Source organism: Cervus canadensis, chromosome 32 (genome assembly GCF_019320065.1).
Source record: "Cervus canadensis isolate Bull #8, Minnesota chromosome 32, ASM1932006v1, whole genome shotgun sequence".
NCBI classification, from domain to species: Eukaryota; Metazoa; Chordata; class Mammalia; order Artiodactyla; family Cervidae; genus Cervus; species Cervus canadensis.
Window position 1 is genome coordinate 7,411,279 of NC_057417.1, and position 26,747 is coordinate 7,438,025.

The following is a 26,747-nucleotide window of genomic DNA, read 5'->3' on the forward strand; positions in this document are numbered from 1 at the left end:
GAACTGGGGTCAGAGGAAGACTGCAGAGTCCCCTGTTCTGTTCACCCCGGGGCCGGCAGACAATCTGGAGGAACTGGACGGTCAACTGGAGACCTCGGAGAGCCCTTTTGCAAAGCGAGGAGGGTGCGAATTGCCCAAGATTAGACTCCAAGAGCTGGTGAGGAAGCCTGATTAAGATGCTAAGGGGTGGGATCCCTAGGAAAGTGATGAGGAGGTCTTGGAGAGGATGAGACCTCCGTCTGACCCCTCGAGCTGAACCGCGGCAGGCCCCAGGCAATTTGAAGTTCCTCTGTCCTTGAAATGTACATTCTGCCCACTGTTTTCATATTGGAAGCTTTGCCCTGATGTATCTTTGAGAGAGTGAAGTGTTGAGCCTGTCTGGACAGGGTATCTGTTAAAACTAAGATTCTGGCAGAGAGATGCCTAGATCTATTCATCTTACAGCTGCCCAAGACAAATTTGTAGGTAAGTTCTTTTTTTTTTTTTTTTTAATGAGTAAAAGATGCTAAGACTTTTAAAAAAGAGAAAGAGATAAACTTTGTAAATTCCCTTGTTTATTAAACCTGCCACCTACTAGTCTGGAGTGGCTGCCTCTTTCTTGGATCTCATCTTGTCCCCCATGTACGGGGTCAGTTTGCAAGCCAACACCTGCCTGAGGGTGAAGGAAAGTGACCCATATGTGGGTTCTCTGGGAAGCCTATAGTGAGCTGCAGCAAAGTAGGGCACAGTTGTTAATAACCCTGTACCCCCGCAGCAGTGCAGGCTTTTCCAAGCTGGAGAAGACTCCAGGGCAATTACTGTAATTATAATTCAGTTCTAAATACCTGTAAGTATGCAGTTTTGCTGAAAGCAAAAACCGTGTTCATCAGATTTTTTTTTAAGTATCATAAATTGTGTGTTTTTTGGTTTTTGTGTTTTTTTTTTTTTTTTTGGCTGCACCAGGTCTTCCACGGGCTTCCCAGGTGGCACAGTGGTAAAGAATCCTCCGGCTAAGACAGGAGAGGAAGAGACATAGGTTCAATCCCTGGGTTGGGAAGATCCCCTGGAATAGGAAATGGCAACCCACTTCGGTATTATTGCCTGGAAAATTCCATGGACAGAGGAGCCTGGCGGGTGACAGTCCATGGGGTTGCGAAGAGTCGGACACGATTAAGCACACCATCCCCATGGGCTTAGTTGCCCCATGGCATATGGGAACTTCCCAGATCAGGCATCAAACCTGGGTCTTTCACACTGGCAGGCTGATTCTTTACCACTGGACTACCAGGGAAGTCCTCAGCATATTTTTGCTTTTCCTACACATTGGGAGAATAAAAAGAGACCTAAGAATATCTTTGAATGTAGTGTTTATCATGTTGTGCCATGTGCTCTTGGTAAATAGGATGATTTTGGGTGGCCCGTGGATACACTTAAAAACGTGCCAATGTAAATACACATGAGAAAAATAGTGGATTTTTGGCGGTGATACAAAATTATGCTTTTGAATGCATTTATTAAAATGAAAAGAGTTATACAGCCTTAAGATCTTGTTACACATTCTTTGTACTGTAACAAGTAATAAGTACAAGTGAAGCGATACATTGATGAGGAAGGAATGTGATCAACTGAACTTGGAAGAACCTCTTTCTGATCCCTCATCACAGAGGGATCCAACCACTCCCATTCTTCTCCGCCTTACTTGCCTGATGTTGATGACAAATGCCCATATTGTCTTTATCAGTTTTATCCTTAAAATTAGCAAGTTCAAGTTCAGGAATTTCCCTGAAGGAAATAACTATGCAAGTTTGCACATCCAAGCACAAAAATGAACATCACCATTGTTCTTACAGGACCTTTTATTAGCTTGGGGCAGGAGCAAATATGTTATTAGATTGACTCATGTGAAACTTTCACATTAGTGGGTCAAAAATGGGTGAATATTAGCAACCAGATATCTGGCAATAATGAAGCGTATTTGGGCATATTCTGTGTAATAATATATTCCTCAGTCATCTGCAATAAAGCTGTGGAATACTACTTAATGACAGAGATGTTGTCAAAATATTGACTGTGTGAACAAAACAAACGAAATAGGTTGACACAGTTATAAATAGTGTTATTTGTTTAGACTGTATTTATGCATAGAAAAAAATAGCACATGGCATAGTTTAAATCAAAGTCTTACAAAAAAAAGTCTTACAAATTTTCTGTTTCTCATTTTCATCCTCTGTGATTGCTTCTAGTTTATTTAGTTAAGATTTTTAAAATTTCATTTTAAATGTGTGACAGGTCATCACGACTAATTCTTAGTTCTCTCTCTCATTTCTGGGTATGAAGTAATACATTGTTCTATTGCTTTCTTTCACTCTATGAAGTTTATTATTCATGTTTCTTTTGTTAAATAGCCTCGTAGTACTTCTCAACACCTAACTCCAGGCAGCCATTTGAATCCATCGGCGTTGTCATGCAAGCCGATGTTAATTTTCCTTCCCTGGTCTGGAAACCCCAACAGTGAGAGGTTTTCCCTTCATCCACAGCCTCACTTCTGCACAAATAGTTCTGTGTCTTTCTCACTCCCTCGTTCTCTCCTCTGAACCTCACTCAGACTTGAACCACTGATCACTGAATTTCTCTATCTCAGCCACTCCTGGTAATTCAGGGTCACTAGTGTAATCAACAGTTCCCAGTTGTTGGAAATTTTCTGGATTTTAAATGGAAAGTCCCATGTCCTAGGAAATCCCTCAGTCCTAGGAAAATCGAGAGGATTGGTTGATCTAGCCCTGATGTGAGTTAGGAGGGATCACTGTGAACCAGACTGTGCGTGACATACCAAAGCTACTTGTTAATAAGAAAGTCAGATAACTGAGCCAAGGTCAAGAGGGATGGTCTCCAGCTTACAGGTCGTGGAAGAGCTTTAAGAAAATTGGGAGACTTTAAGTAGCATCACAGGGCTTCTAGGAGTCCAGTTATAAGAGATCTATGACAAGGCAGGCTCTGATATCTGCCAAAGCATCTCCTGATTTAACTGGAGGAGCTTGACACATCTAACTTGGTGCAGACAATTCTACCCTGAGTGGCTCAGGGCTTCCCTCACTGGCTCCAATGGTAAACAATCTGCCTGCAGTGTGGGAGACCTGAGTTTGACCCCTGGGTCAGGCTGGAGAAGTAATGGCTACCCATTCCAATATTCTTGCCTGGAGAATTCCATGGACAAAGGAGCCTGGTGGGCTACAGTCCAAGGGGTCACAAAGAGTAGGACACCACTGAGCAACTAACACTTTGGTTCGCTTTCTGGCCAGTTTCCTTGACACGTTCTAGGAAGTCATTTGTAGATGGTCTAGGCTTGAGAATGTGATGGGAAGCTGAACTCCTAGCCTCTGGAATGGATCCTCTTAGCTCTCAATCTCTGCAGGTTGATTTCAGCTCTCAGCCAATATCAAGTCACTGGTTCCTTCCATGAATTCAAGGCACCATATTTTCCACAGCCCTAAAAGTGAAAGAAAATTAGTCACTCAGTCATGTCCAACTCTGCAACCCCTAGAATTATAGCCCACCAGGCTCCTCTGTCCATGGGATTCTCCAGGCAAGAAGACTGGAGTGGGCTGTCATTCCTTTCTTCAGGGGACTTCCCGACCCAGGGATTGAACCCAGGTCTCCTGCATCACAGGCGGATTCTTTACCATCTGAGCCACCAGGGAAGCCCTAAATAGGCACCTAAGTGAGTGATGATCATGATCTAAGTTAACGATGCTTCCCTCATATTCCAAATGCAAAAAGTGAAAACTCTCCAATTTCTTCTTCTGAGAGGCCATTAATAGAAATCTTTAAAAAGACAGTTTCCTAGCACTGGAAATATTAAGCTGTTATTATGGCAAATGAGCTTATTTTTACTTTCAAATGAAAATATAAATAAGTAATAAGTAAATATCAGCAATTTTGGTTCCATAATGAATAAGGACAGAATTGGGAGCTGAAAGAGTGTGTGCCCATTAGAGAGAGTGGGAAATTAACATTTGTTGACATTCTCCTGCTTTTAGTTTTAATGTAAACTAGAGGCAATTAAGTTATGTTCAACATTTTTCCCTGTAAATATTTTCTATTTCTCTATATGGTAACCAAGATGTCTTACAACAGGGCCATATTAGCAAGCCCCAAACTAGAGGGGCGGTCTTACCTGTCATCTGCAAATGTAAAAATAGAAAGCCCAAGTCCTTGAATAATTCAGTGTTTCTCGTCTATTTCTTATCCACGTCATGACCGTGCCATTCACCATTCAGGATGCCAACTGTTTTTCTGTTTTCTGGTAGGTTTTTTTTTTCCCCACACTCACAATCTCTAGGTAAATCTATAAATCCCCACTCAGAAGAACATGAATTATCTAATGCTTGAATGAAATGAAGACAAAAACAAGCTTGAATATTTAAACTTACAGCAAGTATCTTCCATGATAGATCCTTTCAGACTCCCACTCATTTTTTTCTTTGATATCTACTACTGCTATAAAGTCCCAGTTTATCATATAGCATTACAATTTATGGTATAACCAGCTTGTGTACTGACTATAAACCCTTCATCAATGCCACTGTAAAGGGTTTATAGTCCATAAATAGAAGAGCAAGCCTATCTCGCTTGCTTGTTTTGCCCGCAACACAGCCCTTCAGACATGTCAGCCTGGTTATTTGTTTTACATGCTGGATGAGTTACTGGAAAATAAGTGGATACATTGTTTTGTCTCTCCAACATCCAGAGACAATTCAGGATCACGGGGGATGAACAATGGGATGTTGGCTAGAAAGATGTAAGAGAGTAAGCCTGTCCTTATCATTAATCTGTAGGTGAGCATTTTTTAAAAATTTTTATTTCAGAGTATAGTTGGTTAGCAACGTCATGTTAGTTACAGGTGTACGGCGATGTGACCCGCTTATACATATATATGTATCTATTCTTCAATTTCTTTTCTCATTTAAGTCTTTAGAGAGTGTTGAGCAGAGCTCCCTGTACTATATAGTAGGTCCTTGAGTGTGTGCATGCTAAGTTGCTTCAGTAGTATCTGACTCTTCACAACCTCATGGACTGTAGCCTGCCAGGTTCCTCTGTCCATAGGATTCTCCAGGCAAGAATACCGGAGTGGGCTGCCATACTCTCCTCCAGGGGATCCTCCTAATTCAGGGATTGAACCTGTGTCCCCTGCGACTCCTGCATTGCAGGTAGATACTTTTCCACTGAGCCACCGGGGAAGCCACTCTAGTAGGTTGGTTATCTATTTTAAATATAGCAGTGTGTGCATGGAAATTTCTTTTTAATCTCAAAATTCAAATAATTAGGAATTAGGAATTCCAGTCTTTGGAAACCAGCCAACCATATAATTTCACATGCATGCATGCTAAGTCGCTTCAGTGGTGTCTGACTTTTTGCGACCCTATGGATTGTAGCCTGCCAGGCTCCTCTGTCCATGGGATTCTCCAGGCAACAATATTGGATGGGTTGCCATGTTTTCCTCCAGGGGATCTTCCTGACCCAGGGATCAAACCCACGTCTCTTAAGTCTCCTGCATTGGTAGGCGGGTTCTTTACCACAAGTGCTACCTGGAAAGTCCATATGATGTCACATCTTAAATTAACAGAAATGTATAATCTGATTGTATATCCTGTTGTCCACCTGTTTCTTAGATTCTTTGCTCTGTATCAACGCACTTTTTGGAAAGAGGGTTGGATTTTAATATATGTAAGAACTGGGTTCAAATGCTAGTGCCAATCCTGAATAATTGTGGTCTTGAGCAAGACAAAGTGGAGATGATAATAATGCCAGTGTAATTTTAATGTCCTCAGTCCTCATTATTCTGCAAGTATTAATACTGATGATGTGGTGATGGTAACGATTGTGATGACTGTGATGAAGGTAATAAGGATGATGGTGATGCTGCTGCTGGTGATGCTGCTGATGGTGATGATGGTGATGGTGATGCTGCTGATGGTGATGACTGATGGTGATGATGTTGCTGACGATGCTGATGGTGATGATGGTGATGGTGATGATGGTGATGATACTGATGGTGATGGTGATGGTGCTGATGCTCGTGATGCTGATGGTGATGCTGATAGTGATACTGATGGTGATGCTGCTGGTGATGCTGCTGCTGGTGATGACTGATGGTGATGATGCTGCTGACAATGCTGATGCTGCTGATGGTGATGCTGCTGATGGTGATGATGGTGATGATACTGATGGTGCTGATACTGATGGTGATGGCGCTGATGGTGATGCTGATGGTGATGCTGATGGTGATGACTGATGGTGATGACTGATGGTGATGCTGATGGTGATGATGCTGACAGTGATGCTGATGGTGATGATGCTGATAGTGATGCTAATGGTGATGATGCTGATAGTGATGACTGATGGTGATGACTGATGGTGATGCTGATGGTGCTGCTGATGGTGCTGCTGATGGTGATGACTGATGGTGACGACTGATGGTGACGACTGATGGTGACGACTGATGGTGACGACTGATGGTGATGCTGATGGTGATGACTGATGGTGATGACTGATGGTGATGCTGATGGTGATGCTGATGGTGACGACTGATGGTGACGACTGATGGTGACGACTGATGGTGACGACTGATGGTGATGACTGATAGTGATGCTGATGGTGATGCTGATGGTGATGCTGATGGTGACGACTGATGGTGACGACTGATGGTGATGCTGATGGTGATGACTGATGGTGATGACTGATGGTGATGCTGATGGTGATGCTGATGGTGACGACTGATGGTGATGACTGATGGTGCTGCTGATGGTGCTGCTGATGGTGCTGCTGATGGTGATGACTGATGGTGATGACTGATAGTGATGCTGATGGTGACGACTGATGGTGATGCTGATGGTGACGACTGATGGTGATGCTGATGGTGATGCTGATGGTGATGACTGATGGTGCTGCTGATGGTGATGACTGATGGTGAAGATGGTAACATCACTGAGGTCATGATGATGATGGGGATTATAATGATGATAATGGATGACTATTTGGTTTCTTTATGGCCAGGTACAGTTATAAATGCATTGCGCATGTTATCTCACTTAATCACAACCACCTCATTTTACATGTGAGAATAATGAGACTTATTTATGGTGGTTAACTAGCTTGCTCATCATCATATAACTTGAGCATTAAGGTAGGTTTTGAACCTAGCACTCTGATTCCGTATCCCTCAGTCTTAATCACACCATCATATCACCTTCCTTTAATGGTGGTTCAGATTAATGGTAATGATTCTTGTTCTGTTTACTCTTCCATGATCCACATAATGAAACTGTCAATCTCTCCAAACTCTTTTTTTCCCCTCTTTTTTTTTTTTAACTGAAGTGGCTCAGGTGGTAAGGAATCCACCTGCAATACAGGAGACCCAGGCTCAGTCACTGGGTTGGAAAGATCTCCTAGAGAAGGAAATGGCAGCCCACTCCAGTATTCTTGCCTGGAAAATTCCATGGACAGAGGAGTCTGGCAAGCTACAGTCCACAGGGTCGCACAGAGTCAGACACGACTGAAGCAATTTGGCATGCATGTGCCCTTCAAGGTAATTCTATTTTTCTCTGTTTTGGTCACAAGGAAGAGGGGGCTTCAGTTCATGGGGTCCCAAAGAGTCACACACGGCTGAGCAACTACCACTTTCACTTTCATAGTTGATTTACAATGTATTCATTTTAGGTGTACAGCAAAATGATTCAGTTATATATATATAAAAGAAGTCATGATGGGAGCCCCAGTCTATGTTCCCTGAATCACACAGAAAATTCCCATTGGCTATCCTATTTTCCATATAGTAAAAGATGTTTCCATGTTACTCTCTCCATACCACCCACCCTCTCCATTTGACATGGTCTCCTAGACCCCAGACCAATTCTGCTTCTGAGTCCCAATCTCCAGTTCCTGTGGCAGCAGTTTCACACTGGAGCCCTTCTCTCCCTGGGCTATAGACACATCCATGGTGACCTCAAGGCCAAGGCTGGCTTTCCATCATGCCCCAAGTTCTCCACCTTCACAGTGGGGAGCAGCAAGGGCAGTGGAGACTGGAGATGCCCAATTCCATCTCCGGCAGGAATTTACAGTGGTGGGGGGTGGGGAGCTTTTAGTAATATTCCAGAAGTAACTGGAAGTAAAGGGGGAAAAAACCCTTCTGGTAAATGGAAAGACCCAGCAGAAAGTGTCCTGCCTACATGGGATGTCAGAGGAGAGAAGGTCCCCACCTTAATTAGGGGTACATTTGAATATCTTCATTCTGAGCAGACACAAAGAGGCTCAGGTGAGCCCAGAGGGATTTGCAGCCAAAAGCTGGCTAATCTCCAGTTAAACAGGCCCATTATCTCTCACTCCCCGGGAGAAAGTCAGGCAGAACTGATTTGATTAACAGTAGATTAACCTCTCTAACACAGCCATCCTGGGTTTTACACCTGTCACTTTAGTATGACAATTTATATTTATTCAAAAAGCCATGAGACAGTAAATTAAACATTGCCCTAATTAGAAAAGTGTCATATGTTACAGCGGGGAAGCCACCTGATCTAATTTTCCAACAGGCCTTGTGCAAAGGATGTGTTGGTGTGGCCTGAGCAGAAGCCCTACAAACACCAACACGCTGGGGAGGAGAAAATTCTGGACTGCGGATGCTATAGTTTAGCTTCTGAGAGGAGAGATGCAGGATTCAATCCTAGGAGCTTCGCTTATGGTCCTCCAAGCTGCCTGGCAGTGCATTCTACGCTGGCACTCAGCTGGGAACCGGAGTGGGACCTCTGCCCGTAGTGACTTCAGAATCCAGGAGGAGAGATGGCCTAGAACTCAGGCAATTTCAATTTATGTTTGGATTAAGAGTGAAATACGTGATGCTGTGAAGGCTCAGAGAAACCCACCTGGTTGATGCAGTCTTGGTGGAAAGGGGACCAACAGATTATCCTGGAAAGGAATGACATCTAAATGGTATCTGAAGATTGTAGACAGTTTTCCAGGCTTTAAGGAGTGAGAAGGAAATAGGATTTGCAAACTCTGGATAGTGAAGCAATATTATGTTTATCAAATTATATTCATTATAATATTTTATATTATATTTATTATATTATATTCAGGGATCCTTTGGTTAGTAGTAATAAGTAGCAAAATATGCATAGGGAAATATGAGCATCCAAGGAGGTAAGAGACAGGTCATGAAAAGCTGTGATGCAACATTAAAAAAAATAAAAAGGACACAAAAAAATTGAGTTGCAACCTACATCTGGCAAAGCATATACATCTAACCATAGAGCTTGAAGAGTTTGGACAGATGGGTACATGGATGTGTTCATGGAAATAACACTCTAATCGACACATGAAAATGTTTCAGTTCTTGATTCTAGCCTCATCCCCATCAATATCTCCCTAAGGTTACCTCTGTGTTCTCTATCACTGAATATTCTGTTTACCTGTCTTTGAATTTCGTATACCTGGGATCATGTGACATACATTTTGGATCGACTTCTTTTATTCAATATTCTTTCAGTGCTTGCGTGCTCAGTCATTCAGTTGTGTCTGACTCTTTGTGACACCTTAGACTGTAGCCCTCTTTGTCCGTGGAATTTTCCAGGCAAGAACACTGGATTGGCCTGCCATTTCCTACTTAATGATGTCTTATTATTGTGTGTGTGTGTTTATTTATTTGGTTGTGCCAGGCCTTAGTTGCAGCACACGGGATCTTTGATCTTTGTTGTGGCATGCAGGATCTTTAGTTGTGGCATTTGAACTTGGAGTTGCTGCTTGTGGGATCTAACTCCCTGACCAGGGATCGAGCCCAGGCCTCTATATTGAGAGTGCAGAGTCTTAGCTGCTGAACCACCACAGAGGTCCCTCTTATTGTGTTTAGTTATATCCTTATTTTTGTGTATCAGCCATGTTTTGAATGCATCACAATGCATGGACCCCTTTCTACTGAGGATGAACATTACAGTTATTAATAGTCTCATATGTTATACATAATGCTGTGATAAACATTCTTGCACATAGTGTCTTTTGGAGGACACTAGTGTTCATTTCTGTTGGATGTTTACCCAGGAGTGAAGTTGTTGTGTTGGTGGTGTGGATTAAGGCTACTATGAAACATCATATGCATTATCTCATTCACTCAACATTTCTAGGATACCTGCAGTGTGCTGGGGGGTACAGCAGCCAACAGCAAGGCACCCTACCCCTCTTGACACTTGCTTTTGGGTATAACCTCAATAGACTGTGTGTATGTGTGTGTGTTAGTAGCTCAGTCGTGTCTGACTCTTTGCGATCCCATGGACTATAGCCCACCAGGCTCCTCTGTCGGTGGAATTCTCCAGGCAGGAATACTGGAGTGGGTTGCCATTTCATACTCCAGGGCATCTTTCCAACTCAGGGATTGAACCAGGGTCTCCTGCATTGCAGGCAGATTCTTTACTGTCGAGCCACCAAGGGAGGCACCAATGAATTCCAGAAGCCCCAAATCATGACTGAAGTAACCCTGCCATCACAGTGCCTCCAAGAGTGGAGAATGATGCTGGAGAGACTGACGTTTACCCTATCAGTCTGCCTGAACTCTTTTTTAAGGAAGGCTGAGATGTGGAAAACTAGTGATCTTTGACTCAGCAACAGCAGAGAAGGATTTTAGGGGGAAAAAATCCTATGGAAATACATTGCCTACCACACTGCCTCTGGGTATGATGTGTGATGACCTTGTTTAGACTCCAGGGAGAGTGTGACATACACAGTCCATGATGGGAGGGACCCAGAGTGATTGGGATGTGACTCTGAATGAGACGTAAGTCCTGGAAACTGGAAGGGAAACCAGAGCATGCAGCAAGGTGTGAGCAAGCCATCTGGTCTTCCCATGATGGTCATGCCCTCAACTTGGGTGCATCAGCTTCTTGTAGCTTTTAGACTTGTTTCCAAGCTGAAATCCTCTTGAGGATGCAGGATGCTGGACCGAGCTTGGTCCTTCTTCCCTGAGGAAGAAGCTGACTTATCCACTTTACCTAGGTCCTCAGCTACATTTTCCTGTATGTTATGTGCATGCTTGCTCAGTCATGTCTGACTCTTTGCAACCCCATGAACTGTAGCGCACCAGTCTCCTCTGTCTATGGAATTCTCCAGGCAAGAATACTGGAGTGGATAGCCATTCACTGCTCCAGGGCATCTTCCTGACTCAGGAATCTAACTCCAACTCTTTTGTCTCCTGTATTGGCAGGCGGACTCTTTACCTCTGTGCCCCCTGGGAAGCCCCCACGTTTTCCTATGAGCACCCACAACAAAACCAAAACAAAGAGCTTTGAACTCTTTGACCAGATTTTGAAGACTATTTCTAGAACTAGGAACTTATCAAAGGACAAAGAAACAAAGAAGGAATAATATTCTTCCCCTTTTAAATGGGAAAACAAACAAAACAGTTGATTTTGCATGATAAAGCAAGCAAGAACTTCCAAGTGGAGTGGTGGGGGGGCAGCATTCACATAAATACCAGGGATTAAGAGAAATTTAAGAAAATGCTACAGTCTGGTTAGTATCTCAGGAAAAGTCTGAGTTATAATCACCAGCCTGAACCTCTATCCATCAGAAAAATGAGGACCAAATAAAACGTATCCTCTGAAAAGACCAGTGATGCATTGTGAGACTCCTACTCTTTCAATCCAATATTCTGCTTTTAGGATATACAAACATATAGGATATTCACTCTAGTATCATTTATGATAGAAATAAATCACTGGGGAAGCATGTATTCAAAATAGGTGAATGGTTAAATTATCATGTCTTCATATGATAGACTATCACAGACTGTGAAAATTATTTTAGGAAAAATTGCTTAGTACATGCAGATGATATAAATTTAATTGATGAAAAGGCAATATGCATACCTTTACATATTCAGCATGGTAAATCAATTTCATCCTTCATCTCATCACCAATTGGTTGCTAACACAATTGCTTGGAACTCTGCATTGGAAAAGATTCTGCGGTCCTTTGGGCACCCAGCAGTAATGATTAGCAAGGACTGTGTGAGCAGAAGAAAGGAGGGCATCTCACCTGTGCCAGCAATTTGCCATGCCAGGCTTATTCAGAATAATTTAAACTATGACACATGCAATACGTATTCACACATGAGTATGTTCGTGCAGATGAGAGGGGAGAAAACTGAGCCAAAAAGAAGTAAACTCTGTTGATCAGCAGAAAACCATGACATTGTTTACTTATGTGATAAGATGTGTAAGGATTTCTGAAGCTTCCATCTTACTGATTCTTTGGATTAAGTGAAATTGTTAGTTGCTCAGTCATGTCCAACTCTTTGCGACCCCATGGACAGTAATCTGCCAGGCTCTTCTGTCCATAGGATGCTCCTGGCAAGCATACTGGAGTGGGTAGCCTTTCCTTTCTCCAGGGGATCTTCCTGACCCAGGGATCGAACACAGGTCTCTCACACTGTGAGCAGATTCTTTACCATCTGAGCCACCAAGAAAGCCCTGGATTAAGTAAAGTCACATGGAATTACAAGTAGTTTTCATGCTCGTGAGACCATTCAAAGCCAAACAAAACAAACTTGTGGAGGTGGAGACATGGGGACCCTTATATGTTGTTGGTGCGGATGTAAAGCGATATACAGCTCCTTTGCAAAATGGTTTGGCCATTTCAGAAAATGTTCACCATAAATTTATCAGGTGACTCAGCAGCTTCATGCCTAGAGAAATGAAAGCATGTAACTGGCACACAAACGTTCTTTAGGAGCATAATGTGTGATAACCCTAAGTTGGAAACAGCTGGGAAGAAAATGGAGATTAATTATAAAAGAGCATGAAGGATCTTATCAGATGACGAAAATACTCTGAAACTGGGTTATTGTGATGGTCACACAACTCAATAAATTTACTAAAATGCACTGTTCAATTCAGTCACTCAGTCATGTCCAACTCTTTGCGACCCATGAACCGCAGCACGCCAGGCCTCCCTGTCCATCACCAACTCCCGGAGTCTACCCAAACTCACGTCCATCGAATCAGTGATGCCATCCAACCATCTCATCCTCTGTCATCCCTTTCTCCTCCTGCCCTCAATCTTTCCCAGCATTAGGGTCTTTTCTTATGAGTCAGGTCTTCGCATCAGGTGGCTAAAGTATTGGAGTTCCAGCTTCAACATCACTCCTTCCAATGAACACTTAGGACTGATCTCCTTTAGAATGGACTGGCTGGATCTCCTTGCAGTCCAAGGGACTCTCAAGAGTCTTCTCCAACACCACAGTTCAAAAGCATCAATTCTTCTGTGCTCAGCTTTCTTTATAGTCCAACTCTCACATCCATACAACTGGAAAAACCATAGCCTTGACTAGACGGACCTTTGTTGGCAAAGTAACAACTCTGCTTTTTAATATGCTGTCTAGGTTGATCATAACTTTCCTTGCAAGAAGTAAGCATCTTTTAATTTCATGGCTGCAGTCACCATCTGCAGTGATTTTGGAGCCCAAAAAAATAAAGTCTGCCACTGTTTCCCCATCTATTTGCCATGAAGTGATGGGACAAGATGCCATGATCTTAGTTTTCTGAATGTTGAGCTTTAGGCCAACTTTTTCACTCTCTTCTTTCACTTTCAAGAGGCTCTTTAGTTCTTCTTCACTTTCTGCCATTAGGGTGGTGTTATCTGCATATCTGAGGATACTGATATTTCTCCTAGCAATCTTGATTCCAGCTTGTGCTTCATCCAGTCCAGTGTTTCTCATGATGAACTCTGCATATAAGTTAAATAAGCAGGGTGACAGTATATAGCCTTGACATACTCCTTCCTGATTTGGAACCAGTCTGTTGTTCCATGTCCAATTCTAACTGTTGCTTCCTGACCTACATACAGATTTCTCAAGAGGCAGGTAAGGTGGTCTGGTATTCCCATCTCTTTCAGAATTTTCCACAGTTTATTGTGCTCTACACAGTCAAAGGCTTTGGCATAGTCAATAAAGCAGAAATAGATGTGTTCTCTGGAATTCTGTTGAACTATTTATTAAATTTGTTTACTTATTTTTTATTTTAAAATTATAACTTTATTTAATTGTATTTTTTAGTTGGAGGAAAATTGCTTTACAATGTTGTGTATGTTTCTGCCATACAACAACACAAATCAGTCATATTTATATATATATATCCCCTCCCTCCTGAGTCTCCCTCCCCCCTCCACCCCCATCCCACCCATCCAGGTCATCACAGAGGACTAAGCTGAGCTCCCTGTGCTATATAGCAGCTCCCCACTAGCTATTTTACACGTGGTAGTATGTAGACATCAATGTTACTTTCTCAATTCGTTTCACCCTCTCCTTCCTCCACTGGGTTCACACGTTTGTTCTCTACATCTTTGTCTCCATTCGTTCCCTACAAATAGCTTCATCAGTACCATTTTTCTAGATTCCTGCTTTTGAACTGTGGTGTTGAAGACTCTTGAGAGTCCCTTGGACTGCAAGGAGATCCAACCAGCCCATCCTAAAGGAAATCAGTCCTGAATATTCATTGGAAGGACTGATGCTGAAGCTGAAACTCCAAAACTTTGGCCACCTGATGAAAAGAACTGACTCACTGGAAAAGACCCTGATGCTGGGAAAGATTAAAGGTGGGAGGAGAAGGGGAAGACAGAGGATGAGATGGCTGGGTGGCATCACCGACTCAATGGACATGAGTTTGAGTAAACCCCAGGAGTCGGTGATGGACAGAGAGGCCTGGCATGCTGCAGTCCATGGGGTCGCAGAGTCAGACATGACTGAGTGACTGAACTGAACGCAATATTTTTTTTCTCTTTCTGACGTACTTCACTCTGTATAACAGCTCTAGGTTCATCTACCTCACTGAAAACTGACTGAAAGTCATTCTTTTTACGGCTGAGTGATATTCCATTGTGTATATGTACCAGATATTTATCCATTCACCAGGTTGATGGACATCTAGGTTGCTTCTGTGTCCTGGCTATTGTAAACAGTGCTTCTGTGAACCCTAGGGCACATGCGTCTTGTAGAGTTGTGGTTTTCTCGGGGTGTATGCTCAGTACTGAGATTGCTGGATCATATGGTAGATGTATTCCTAGTTTGTCAAAGAATCTCCATACCGGCCGCATCAGTTTACATTCCCATGAACAGTGTGAATTGTGCAAGTTATTTTAAATAGGGGATAGTTTTGATGTATAAGCATGCCCCAGTAATGTTTAGAGAGAGAAAAATGGAAGGAGACAGAGACTGTGCTAACAATAACGTGCTATCAATGATCACTTCTTGCTAGCTTGGTAGAATATTATTTTCTTATTCAGGTCTCTCTATTTTTTTCCTTGTTTTCATCTGAATATGCCTTTTTGTTAAAAAAAAAAAACAAACAGGGGAAAAACTACCATCCCCTACACCCCCCCCCAAACCCCTTTCAGAATCAACAGATCCTAATGGTGGCGCTCTCCTACCCTCATCTCCATTCCCACTGGTGATGCAATTAGACTAGCATGCAAGGGCACCTTTGTGAAGGCACTAAACATATCCACGTGGATGTTGAAGGCCCTACTCTTAGCAAACACATTCTTCTCCTCCTCTAATACCTAGATGAAACATTTTCACCTTTGGAATGCTTATTTTCCAGCTTCCAATTTCCCGGGGCCATGGCCTCCAGCGCTTATATGAGGTGTGCCGTCATGCTTCAGGCTGGAGAAAAATCATGCCTTCGCGGTGTAAGGTCAAGACTGTGCACCTGTTTGAATCCTCGAGAGCCCCAAGAGAAATAGCCCTGCCAAGGTTTTCCAGACATCACAGATTTCTTGTGTTAGAATTGCTGGCAGTGTCTGGCACAATATTTTAAAGCCGTTCTGTAGGTGAAGGCCCTTTCTCAGAAGGAGACTATTTTTCTACCTGCGTCGGGAAAATGTCACACAATACACTAGATCCTCACCCTATTACATTACAGAGAGGAGTTACACATCAGTGATATGGGTCAGACACAGCCCACTGTATAGTAGCAAATAACAACAAGTATTAGCATGGAGCTCTTAAACTGGGTGCCAGGGATTGTGTGGAAGTTTTTTTTTTAAACTTTTTATTTTGTATGGGAGTACAACTGATTAACAATGTTGTCATACTTTCAGGTGAAAAGCAGAGAGACTCAGCCATACATACACATGTATCTGTTCTCCCTGCAAATGCTCCTCCCATCCAGGCTGCCACATTGAGCAGAGTTCCCTGTGCTACACAGTTAGGTCCTTGCTGGTTATCTAATTTAAACATAGCATGTCCATCCCCAATGAAGCATTGTATATATATATCATTTCATTGAACCCTCACTAAAGCTCTGTTAATTATTATCTATAATTTCCTATAGAGGAAATGGGGGTCAAAGAGAAGAAATGAGGCAGTTAGTGAGGTGCAGAGTCAAGGTTAGGACTCAGTTCTGTCTTATTTTGAATTTGGGACAGACAAGACACAAAGCGACCTGGAGCCGGGGGACCAGAAGGAAAATATTCGCTTGGCCAATAAATTTGCTCAGGTTTTCTATAGCATCTTAGGGAAGAATCCGAATGAACCTTTTGGCCAACCCAATATACGCTACTTAGACATTTGCAACTTGGGGTGGACACATACCACAGGCACAAGTAGGAGATGTGTACAGCTGGCCCCAGTCACAGCAAACTCCCTCCCAGCAGATTCTAGTGTGGATCAACAATGATGAACAAGCCACCGCAGTCTCCTCCACCCAAGTGATGTTAAAAATCTCCTCTGCAAGGCACATACAACACTTCTGAAAATATATAGGAGCGACTCCCCAGCTGTCTGAAAAACACTGATTTAACTCATGTTACCTTAAATTGATTCAGGCTCAGTTTGTGTCATCAGGCTATTTGGGGATGTTTGATAAAAATTCATACCTGTTGTTCAATACCAAGAATTAATACATTTCCTGCAAATGAATTCATCTCCACTGACATGATTTAATTGCTACCCCAGTGAGATGATTTCCTTGCTGATTAAAGACCATCCTTGGGTGAGCTTGCAGACAGTATGACCAAATGCATGGAGCTTCTCAGAGGAAAGCGGGTCTGAAAAGTGTCCTGTTGAAAGGAGGTTTTGGGACATGAGTGAGAATGAAGGCTCAATTTTGAGTGGTGGATATCCTGAGAGCTCTCCCCCATCCGTCCATATATCCTGGGAAGGGGAGGGGGGCAGGCGCCTGCCCTCTCCCACATTTTTTGTCATCTCTCTACCTCTGCAGGAAGCAGACAAATGGACCGTGGTGGTGTGTTAGACGTTAGGAGGATTTTTCTCTTTGGATTTCTGCTTCTCACTCTTGTGTACCGGAAGGATAAATAATGTCGGAACATAATAAAAATGCTTTCAGTCCCCTGAAGCTAGGAAAGCATTTTAATGTAGTGAGTGATGTTGCAAAACCTTCTTTATCAAGGAACATGAAGGAAAAGCTTTTCAAATACCAGCTGCATACAAACAGGCCTGCTATGTTCAAGACACCTCCCCAGAGATGGTCAGGAAGGGGCTTGCTTAGACAACAGTGCCCTCATCCCATCCTGTAGGTGAGGATTCAGGTTGATGGGGCATCAAGCTTTTCAAGAACTGGCTCTCACCCCCTCTTCAACCTCTTGATGCCAATTTTACCGTCTAAGCAGGCTGATGAAATTTCTGGTCCCCAAACACGCTCTGCGGCTTTCTGTTGGTGAGCCTTGTGTTCATGGGGTTCTCCCTGCCTCATGTTCTTTTGTCCTCTTCTGATTTATACTCATGTTTCGAGACCCATTTCCCGTGTCCTCCCCTGAAGAAATTCATTCTATAAGTCCTCAGCCACAGAGTGGTGTCCCCTTTATATGCACCCGTAATCTCCTTGCATTTTCTTCTGACAAATGCTTTATATCAATATGTCGGTATATCTACGGCTGTCTTTGTATCTGAATCTAATCTAAACTTCTCTCCCTCTCCATGAGTGGGGTGTGTGTGTGTGTGAGAGAGAGAGAGAGAGAGACTCAGTCACATCCAACTCTTTGCGACCCCATGGACTGTAGTCTACTCGGGTTCTCTGTCCATGGAATTCTCCAGACAAGAATACCGGAGTGGGCAGCCATTCCCTTCTCCAGTGGATCCTGGTCCAGGGATCGAACTCAGGTCTCCTGCATTGCAGACAGATTCTTTACCATCTGAACCACCAGGGAAGCCCTTCCTTACGTGGGGACAAGGCCAATTCATATATGTAAGAAAAGATGGGATTTTAACCTAAAGTTATACCTTATACTTTCCCAAGAGAAAAACCACTCCAGTCAAGAAAGTTGCAAAAAAAAAAAAAATTGAAATTGATTGGTAGTAGAATGATGGCATCTGACAGGCATCAGGGGCTGGAGGAAATATGGAGGTAATGGTCAAAGGATGCAACCTCTCAGTTATAAGATGAACATGTTCTGGAGACCTAAGGTACTGCATGGCGCCCATATTTAATAATGATGTATTGGATACTTGAAATTTGATAAGGGAGTAGCTCTCAAGCATTCGCCCTCCCACTCCCCGACAAACACACACAAAACAGTAACTTTGTGGGGTGATGGACAGCTTAGTTAGCTTGATCATTTCACGATGTATACTTATATCATGTCACTATGTTGTATACTTTACATAAGTACAATTTTTATTTGTCAGACATCCCTCAATAAAGCTGGAAAAATTGTGTGAAAATTTTAATTGAAGTTGATTTTAACCCCAACTGCTGAGTTCAGAGGCCTAGAGCAGCAGCATTTCTGAAATCAGGAAGCCATGTTAGAAATCTAGATATCAGATACCTTTGCCTATCCTGATGACAGGAGCAACAGGGCCCGCCAACTCCCCCATTGATCTGGGGTCTCATCCTTCTGTCCTTTAATGTTTAAATAAAATCATATCCAACTCCCCATCCTATATAAGTGAGGGAACTCAGTCTTCAGCCTTCTCTATTTCAAGGAACTCAGAGATGGAGTATTATGCTTTTTTTTTTTTTCATTTATTTTTATTAGTCGGAGGCTAATTACTTTACAATATTGTAGTGGTTTTTGTCATACATTGACATGAATCAGCCATGGACTTACATGTATTCCCCATCCCGATCCCCCCTCCCACCTCCCTCTCCACCCGATTCCTCTGGGTCTTCCCAGTGCACCAGGCCCGAGCACTTGTCTCATGCATCCAGCCTGGGCTGGTGATGTGTTTCACCCTAGATAATACACATGTTTCGATGCTGTTCTCTCGAAACATCCCACCCTCGCCTTCTCCCACAGAGTCCAAAAGTCTGTTCTGTACATCTGTGTCTCTTTTTCTGTTTTGCCTATAAGGTTATCGTTACCATCTTTCTAAATTCTATATATGCGTTAGTATACTGTATTGGTCTTTATCTTTCTGGCTTACTTCACTCTGTATAATGGGCTCCAGTTTCATCCATCTCATTAGAACTGATTCAAGGAGTATTATGCTTTTAAAAATTACTCTTGAAAATTTCTCCTCTAAGCCACACGTGCATGCGTCTAAGTGGCTTCAGTCATGCCCGACTCTTTGCGACCCTATAGACTGTAGCCTGCCAGGTTCCTCTATCCATGGCATTCTCCAGGCATGAATGCTGGAGTGGGTTGCCATTTCCTCTTCCAGGGGATCTTCCCAACCCAGGGATTTGGAGCTGAGTCTCATGTCTCCTGCATTGGCAGGAGGGTTCTTTACCACTAGTGCCTCTTGGGAAGCCCGTCTAATCCACATGTTTCCCACTAAATATGAATTCCTCCCTCTTTAAATTATCCCACCATGGCTGTTTTTAGTGGATGAAATGGTAAAATGGGAAGAGAACGGGTTTTGAGGTCAACATATTGACTGCAAGAGAAAGCAATTAGATGAGGTGCAGGTTCGTGAAACTGAGCTAGAAGTCAAGCAACAATGGAAAATGGCGCTAATGATGGTCTAATTGTCCCTCCCCTATAATGTGGTTACAAAGATTAAATGAATCAATATATGTGAAATGTTTAGAGCAGGCTCTGGGCATAGCAGGCACTGAATGCATATTATCTATTGTTGTTATAAGTCAGGGCCAAGGGTGTGTTGGGTGTGGGAGAACTCAAGATGGAAGAACAGTATTAGAAAACAGAAGATAATGGAGTTATATTTACTATTTCAGTGTTTAAAGCTTAGCCTAAAGTGCTATTGATGAAGTGACTCCTGTATAATGAGAATAATAAATACTAAAAAAGATAATGAGCTTAGAACATCCCTCAAAAAAAAAAAAGCCAATTGTTTATTCAATTATGGTAAATTGCTTATGTAGTTCCCACAGATTGTGAATTAAGTCTCCTTTTTCAAGCAAAACACCACATAGGTATGTGTGCTTGTATTTTTCTTTCAATTGTTGAAGATAATGATAGGGATATAAAACTTCTTGAATTAAAACTGTATTTCTGGACTAAGTGAAGAATACTTATGCAAAGTCCTACCTCATGGCTTGAAACACAATAGGAGCTTGATACAGTCAGTCCCCTCCATTCGAACCTTCCAGTGGCAAAGTTTGAAACAATACGAACATGTGTTCCATTAGCATCAGGTACATGTGAGATTCCAGCTTGTCCTCCGTCTCCTATTGCTGATGACCCTTCAGCTCTACCATCTCCCACCCCCCCTACCTCCTCCAGGCAGTAATTCTTCTTGCCTGTGCAGTCCATGCCAGCCCCTGAATGCCAACTGTTGGACTGAATTACTGTACTTTCTAAGGTACTATACTGTAAGATTAAAAATGTTTTATTTTTTGTGTTTGCTTTTTGTGTATTATTTTGTCTGAAAATATCATAAATCTATCCCAGAATAGTAACATATAGCCCCGTGTGTTAGTTGAATACCAAGCTAACTTTGTTAATTACAAACAATTAGAACTTGCTTTCTCAGAATGGAACTGGTTCATATGTAGGGGACTTACCATACCTTTTTTTTTTTTCTTTTCATGTGTTTCAACAGTGAATCTTCTACACTTTGACTTTCCTCGCAGTGCACCAGCTGATGGTCTTGGGGTAGACAAGATTTCTTAGGATACAAAAAGTATGAAATGAACCAGAAGTGAAAAACAATCTGTGTTTTCTCCAATCCTCCTGGTGACTCCAGTGAACACTCCAATGAAAGCCTGTATTCTGGGAAGGTGATACTGGAAATCATCTATTATGGAGCCGAAGAAGGAATCATCACCGGAAACAACGGAAATGGGAGGGGCTTTTAACATTGGTAAGTTTCATCAGTGACTACTGTCATGCAAGTCCTAAACTGGGTATAACCAGGAAGGGAAAGGAAGGTACCAACCATGAGGTGTTCTGACACAGACATGTTTATGAAGCTAATTCTGTTGTTATTCCAACTTACGAAACCAACACCACTCATTGTAAAAAGAACATAAAAGTATATATTCAAACGCATTTCACATTTATTCCTTTATTTTGTAACTTGCCTTTTCATTCTCTTGTATGTTTAGTCACTCAGTTGTGTCTGACTTTTTGCGACCCCATGGACTGCAGCCCACCAGGTTCCTCTGTCCATGGGATTTTCCAGGCAAAAATACTGGAGAGGGTTGCCATTTCCTCCTCCAGGGGATCTTTCCGACCCAGGGACCAAACCTGCATCTCTTGTGTCTCCTGCATTGGCAGGTGGGCTCTTTACCACTGAGCCACCACCTGGGCAGCCCTTCATTCATTCTCCTAAGTATCAGTTAAAGAGCAGAAGATTTGAACTTTTATAAAGCCCAATTTCTCATTGTTTTTCACTTAAGGTTCAGCTTTTGGGCCCTAAGAAATCTTGTCTACCCCAAGACCATAAAAAATAATCCTATTTTCTAGAAAGTTCAAAATGCTAGCTTTTAGCTTCTGATGTATGATCCACTTTTAGTTAATTTCTATACAGTGTGAAATTGGTCTCTTTTCATATAAATATCCAGTTGTTCCAGTAACATTTATTGAAAATATTATCCATTCTCACACTGAATTACCTCAGCACAATCGTTGAAAATCAATTGATATGCACTATATTTATGGATGCTCTATTGGGTTCCATTGACCTATATAGTCATCTTCATACCAGTTTCTATTCTATTTTTATTTCTATTCAATTCCTTGATTATTGTAGCTTACTCTGGTCTTCATTTTCTAAATTATTTAGGTTATTCTAGTTTCTTTGAATTTCCACATATATTTTAGAATCAACTTGTCAATTTCTATGGAAAAAAAACCCATGGGAGCTCAATCTATAGATTCAAATCCCTTTAAATTTGTTGAGACTTATTTTGTGATCTAACCTTTCTGGGGCAAGTATTGGAGAACCTTAGTTTAACTTAGCTTTATTCCTAAATCATGGTCTTTCTGAGTCTTCATGGAATGCCTCAGATAATCAACAAGGATCCTCCATTTTTTCTGATTAAAACTTGACCATCTCCCAATACTGTCTGATCTCTGGTAATTGTTCTGCTTACAATTTCCTTGTTCTTTGAACAGTCTTTCATAATGTCCCTATGTTCGTATGTTGCCTCATGCTAAGCAAAGGGATCCTTATGTAGACCTGAGGCATTCGTTTTCAGCACAAATCACTTCTTTTTCCTTTTCTTTTTTTAAGAGGATGAAAAGGTTTTACTGTATACTTCCAGCAATTTAATTTGGGGGAAAAATCAGCTTTAGAATAGACTTCTTCTAATATCAAATATATTTATGTTTTTTTATTTTTATAAATTTGTATTATTTAAGATATACAATATGTTGTTTTGATGTACATGTACATTATAAGATAATTATATTATCATTATTACTAGGGATATATATATATGATCTTTGTCCCTGGCACAGAACTCCAAAAACCCTTTGAATTTCCTCAGTGATAAGAGTTCATGACAAACCCCTTTCAACCACACCTGAGTTTATGTTATTGAAGAGATAGTCAGGGCTTCCCTGGTGGCTCAGCTGGTAAAGAACCCGCCTGGCAATGCAGGAGATGCAGGAGACGTGGTTTTGATCCCTGGGTTGGGAAGATCCCCTGGAGAAGGGAATGGCAACCCACTCCAGTATTCTTGCCTGGGAAATCCCATGGACAGAGGAGCCTGGCGGGCTACAGTCCCTGGGGTCGCAGAGTCTGACACACGCATCATGGTGGGGGCGGAAACCCCACACTTTGGAATTGAGTACAGAATCCTTACAAGGACATACCCTCAATATTTCAATTCTGCTTAATCTATAAAAATGACAGTGAAAATGCCTTAAGGACTTTAGAAGAGGCTGCTCTTAATTTCTGAGAAAAGCCTAGAAAAAGAGGCGTGGCTTTCCAAACTTTACCCCGCCCTCCTTACAGCAGCAGCCCAGAAGCCAAGGCTCTTGCTCCATCTTTTTTGTTCTGTCTGAGTGGAGTTTTGGCAGAAGTGCCTCCAATTTGTTTGTTTTTTAGATTTGCTGTCTTGCCTGAGTAAGCATTAAACAGAAGGAAACCTCTCTCTCAAGGTGAAAAATTACTTTTAAATTTTCCACTTAGGAAACCGCGTCTTGGCGCCTTCGTTGGAGAGGAACATGAAGGCTGACCTCAGGGGATCTGCAGGAAGCCCAGAAAGATACAGGCAGGGGCTGTCTGAAGACACACCGTCTCTCTCGTGTTTCCACCCGCCTCTCCAACTTACCCTGTTTTTGTCTTTTTTTTTTCTTTTCCTTGAAGGTCTAAATGCCTTTGAAAGCCTCTGGATAAACATATATCCACCGCTATACCAATTTGCACGGTTCTTTTCTATTGATTTAGCTTGTAATTTATTTCTTTATTTCTGACACATTTCACTTACATTCCCAGGTAAGGGCGAAGTGCTGAAGCTAGAAAACTGTAATTAAATAATCGGGCGCCTGGCAGGCTAGGAGAGGCTCTGAAGTTGCTCTTTGTGGGTCATCCAAAAGAAGGCAGAGACAGGAATGGCAAGTGATGGGAAAGCCATGTGCTTGTAGGCATGGGTAGGCTTTATTTTTGTAAATAAGAATCAAAGCGGGTTTTCATGCTGAATTACGGCAGTTCCTTCAAAGTGCCATGAAATGGTATATTATTACCCGTCGCATGCCTGATTCCCTCCGCCAGGAGCTGGGGAGGGAAAGGGCCCACTGTGTTATCCACTGCCAGCTCTTTAATGAGATGATGAGATGTGCAAACTGCATAGTGTGCAATATTTTTCTTCCCGACTCAATCTATAATAAGTCGATAGCCCGCTGAAACCCAGGGTTTGGTGCATTTTTCCAATTTAGTTGCTGTCGATGACTCTGAAAGTGCTGATCCCATCAAACCGCCCCTCTCCCACACAGATTTCAATAACTTGGGAAAGAGAAATTCCATTAGCCGGCGATGGCGCTTTAAACAAACAGCGTGGTTTCCCTCTTCATCCACTTTACCTCCGATCGGCTTGTCTTCTCATCAGGAATTATAACAGTGTGTGAAGCCACCTTCCCCAGGAATGCTGTGAAAGCGCATTTATTTACTCATGAAACAGTGGGTGGAATAATAGATGACGGTGGCTATTTATGAAGCACAGGAGCCATGCTATTAAAAAAAAAAAAGCAAACACAGAACACGGTAGACGAATGGATTACTTCAGATGCTCCAAGTCAAGGAGGGGGCCAACTTTTCCCATAAAAGGCCAGATAGTAAATATTCCATGTTTTACAGGGCCACAAATATGTTTATTGCATAGTCTCTCTTTTTTTTTTTTTTGCTCTTATTGTTGGTGGTTTTGCTCTTTTCACGATCTTTTAAACATGAGGGGAAAAAAATATTCTTAAGCTCAAGGGCTTTGAAAAGAGCCCTGCTCCAAATGATGTTTGTTTTGAAGGTGAGTCCCCAAATTAGTTTTCAGGATGGTGTAAAAAGCACTTGAGTGTCATTGAGAAATCTCACAGTTTGGGAACAGTCAGCTCTGAGTTTCCCCTCTGCTGTGACTGCTCCTAGTTGGGTCTTCTTGGACTAGTGCTTGATTTCTCTGAGCCACAATTTTTCTCATCTGAAAAAAGGGAATAATACTTACCTTATAAAGCCAGAGGGCTTCCCGGATGGTAAATAATCCACCCACCAATTGAAGAGATGCAAGAGACACAGATCTGACCCCTGGGTTGGGAAGAGCCCCTGGAGGAGGGCATGGCAACCCACTCCAGTATTCTTGCCTGGGACATCCCATGGACAGAGGAGCCTGGTGGGCTGCAGTCCATGGGATTGCAAGAGTCGAACATGATTTGAGTGACTAAGCACAGCACAGCGTGTATATGTACATGTACCATATGTATATATGCTTGAATACTTATATGTAAGTATATGAGGCCATATATTTCCCTCTGGATATCATTTGAACTCCATCCTTCACCTTCTGATATCCCTTATTTTAATTATAATTTAGTTCCAAATATTTTGAAAACATCCAATATGCTTCTGTGAATCATGCGTTATCTAGAAGCAATTTTAAAATTTTCTTTATATATTAGTCATCTTTGGTAACACTTTTCTAACTTAATTGTCTTATAGTCCAAAAAATGTGATCCAAATAATAACAATTATGTGGAACTTGGTGATGCTTGCTTTATTAATCTGCCCATGGAACTCAGCTAGCCTCTGCAGCTGAAGGTGCATGCTATCCTCTACAGGCGGGCTAACGTGTTTTTCTTCCCATAAGATATCCAGTTTTACCCCATTTGAAGCACAAGTGCATAGTTCTTTTGTCCTAAATGTTTCATGCGCCAGGAAAGAGTACTTACTGTCCAGGTGCTTTATGTATTAATATATCCATTAGATCAAAAACCTGTTAGGAATCTAAGACTCATGACTCTTACTGTCTTAGACCTTCATCTTAGATTAACACAAAGCTGGCCTCTCTGGGGCTCAGTGGTAAAGAAACTGCCTGTCATTGCAGGAGATGCAGGTTTGATCCCTGGGTCAGGAGAACGAAATGGCAACCAACTCCAACATTCTTGCCTGGGAAATCCCAGGGAAAGACAAGCCTGGTGGGCTACAGTCCATGGTGTTACAAAGAGTCGGACTCTGCTGAACGCACACACACAAACACACCCTCCCCCCCTTATATTCCTTGTTTTGTATCGATGGTTCATAACAGACTGAAGGGTGAAAAGCAGGTGCTTAACAAGTATTTGCCCTGATCCTTTCTCATGTGTTATTTTGATGGATCGATTTCTTTTGGCCTTCTCTATTAGAGGGTGGATGTTTTGAGGTCAGGAGTGTCAGTACCTCTGTGTCGTCACGGATGCAACAGATGCTTAGTCGATGTTGATGAAAATAAAGGAGGGTGACAGAGGCTGTCATTTTTTTTCCTGATAAGAAAAAAAAATTGATTTAGGAAAAAACAGAGAGATTGAAACTTCAGATGACTTTGTAGACACGTTATGTTAGAATGGTCCTAAAAATCCCCTTTTACTGAATTTCTTTACATAAAGAAATCAATGAGCCATTCTCGGGTTTGATTTATGTGAGAACTGCCAGGTGGTACAGGGGTGAGGAGGGGGCTTCTGGGAAGATCCCATACCCTTTGGCATGCCTCTCAGATATGCCAGTATCTGGTGGCCTGGCAAAGAAATATTTTAGTCCTCAAAAAAAATGGAATAAAGCATTTTACCCCCTGTTGAAACGTAACCATCTTAAAATAATGATCAATAAATCTGATTAAACAAGATTAGAGGACTTCAAATACTGAAAATCCCATGACTCACAAGGAGCTCTCTCTGTCCATCCAGCT

The 26,747-nt window shown here is 42.1% G+C and overlaps 1 long non-coding RNA gene across 1 annotated transcript; it reads left to right on the top strand.

The window, feature by feature from the left end:
• LOC122432855 lies at window positions 1–23,708 on the top strand. Its single transcript, XR_006266978.1, has 3 exons — window positions 1–157; window positions 20,978–21,238; window positions 23,516–23,708. It is a non-coding gene; the product is annotated as an uncharacterized LOC122432855 (long non-coding RNA).
• The last annotated feature ends 3,039 nt before the right edge of the window (window positions 23,709–26,747 follow it).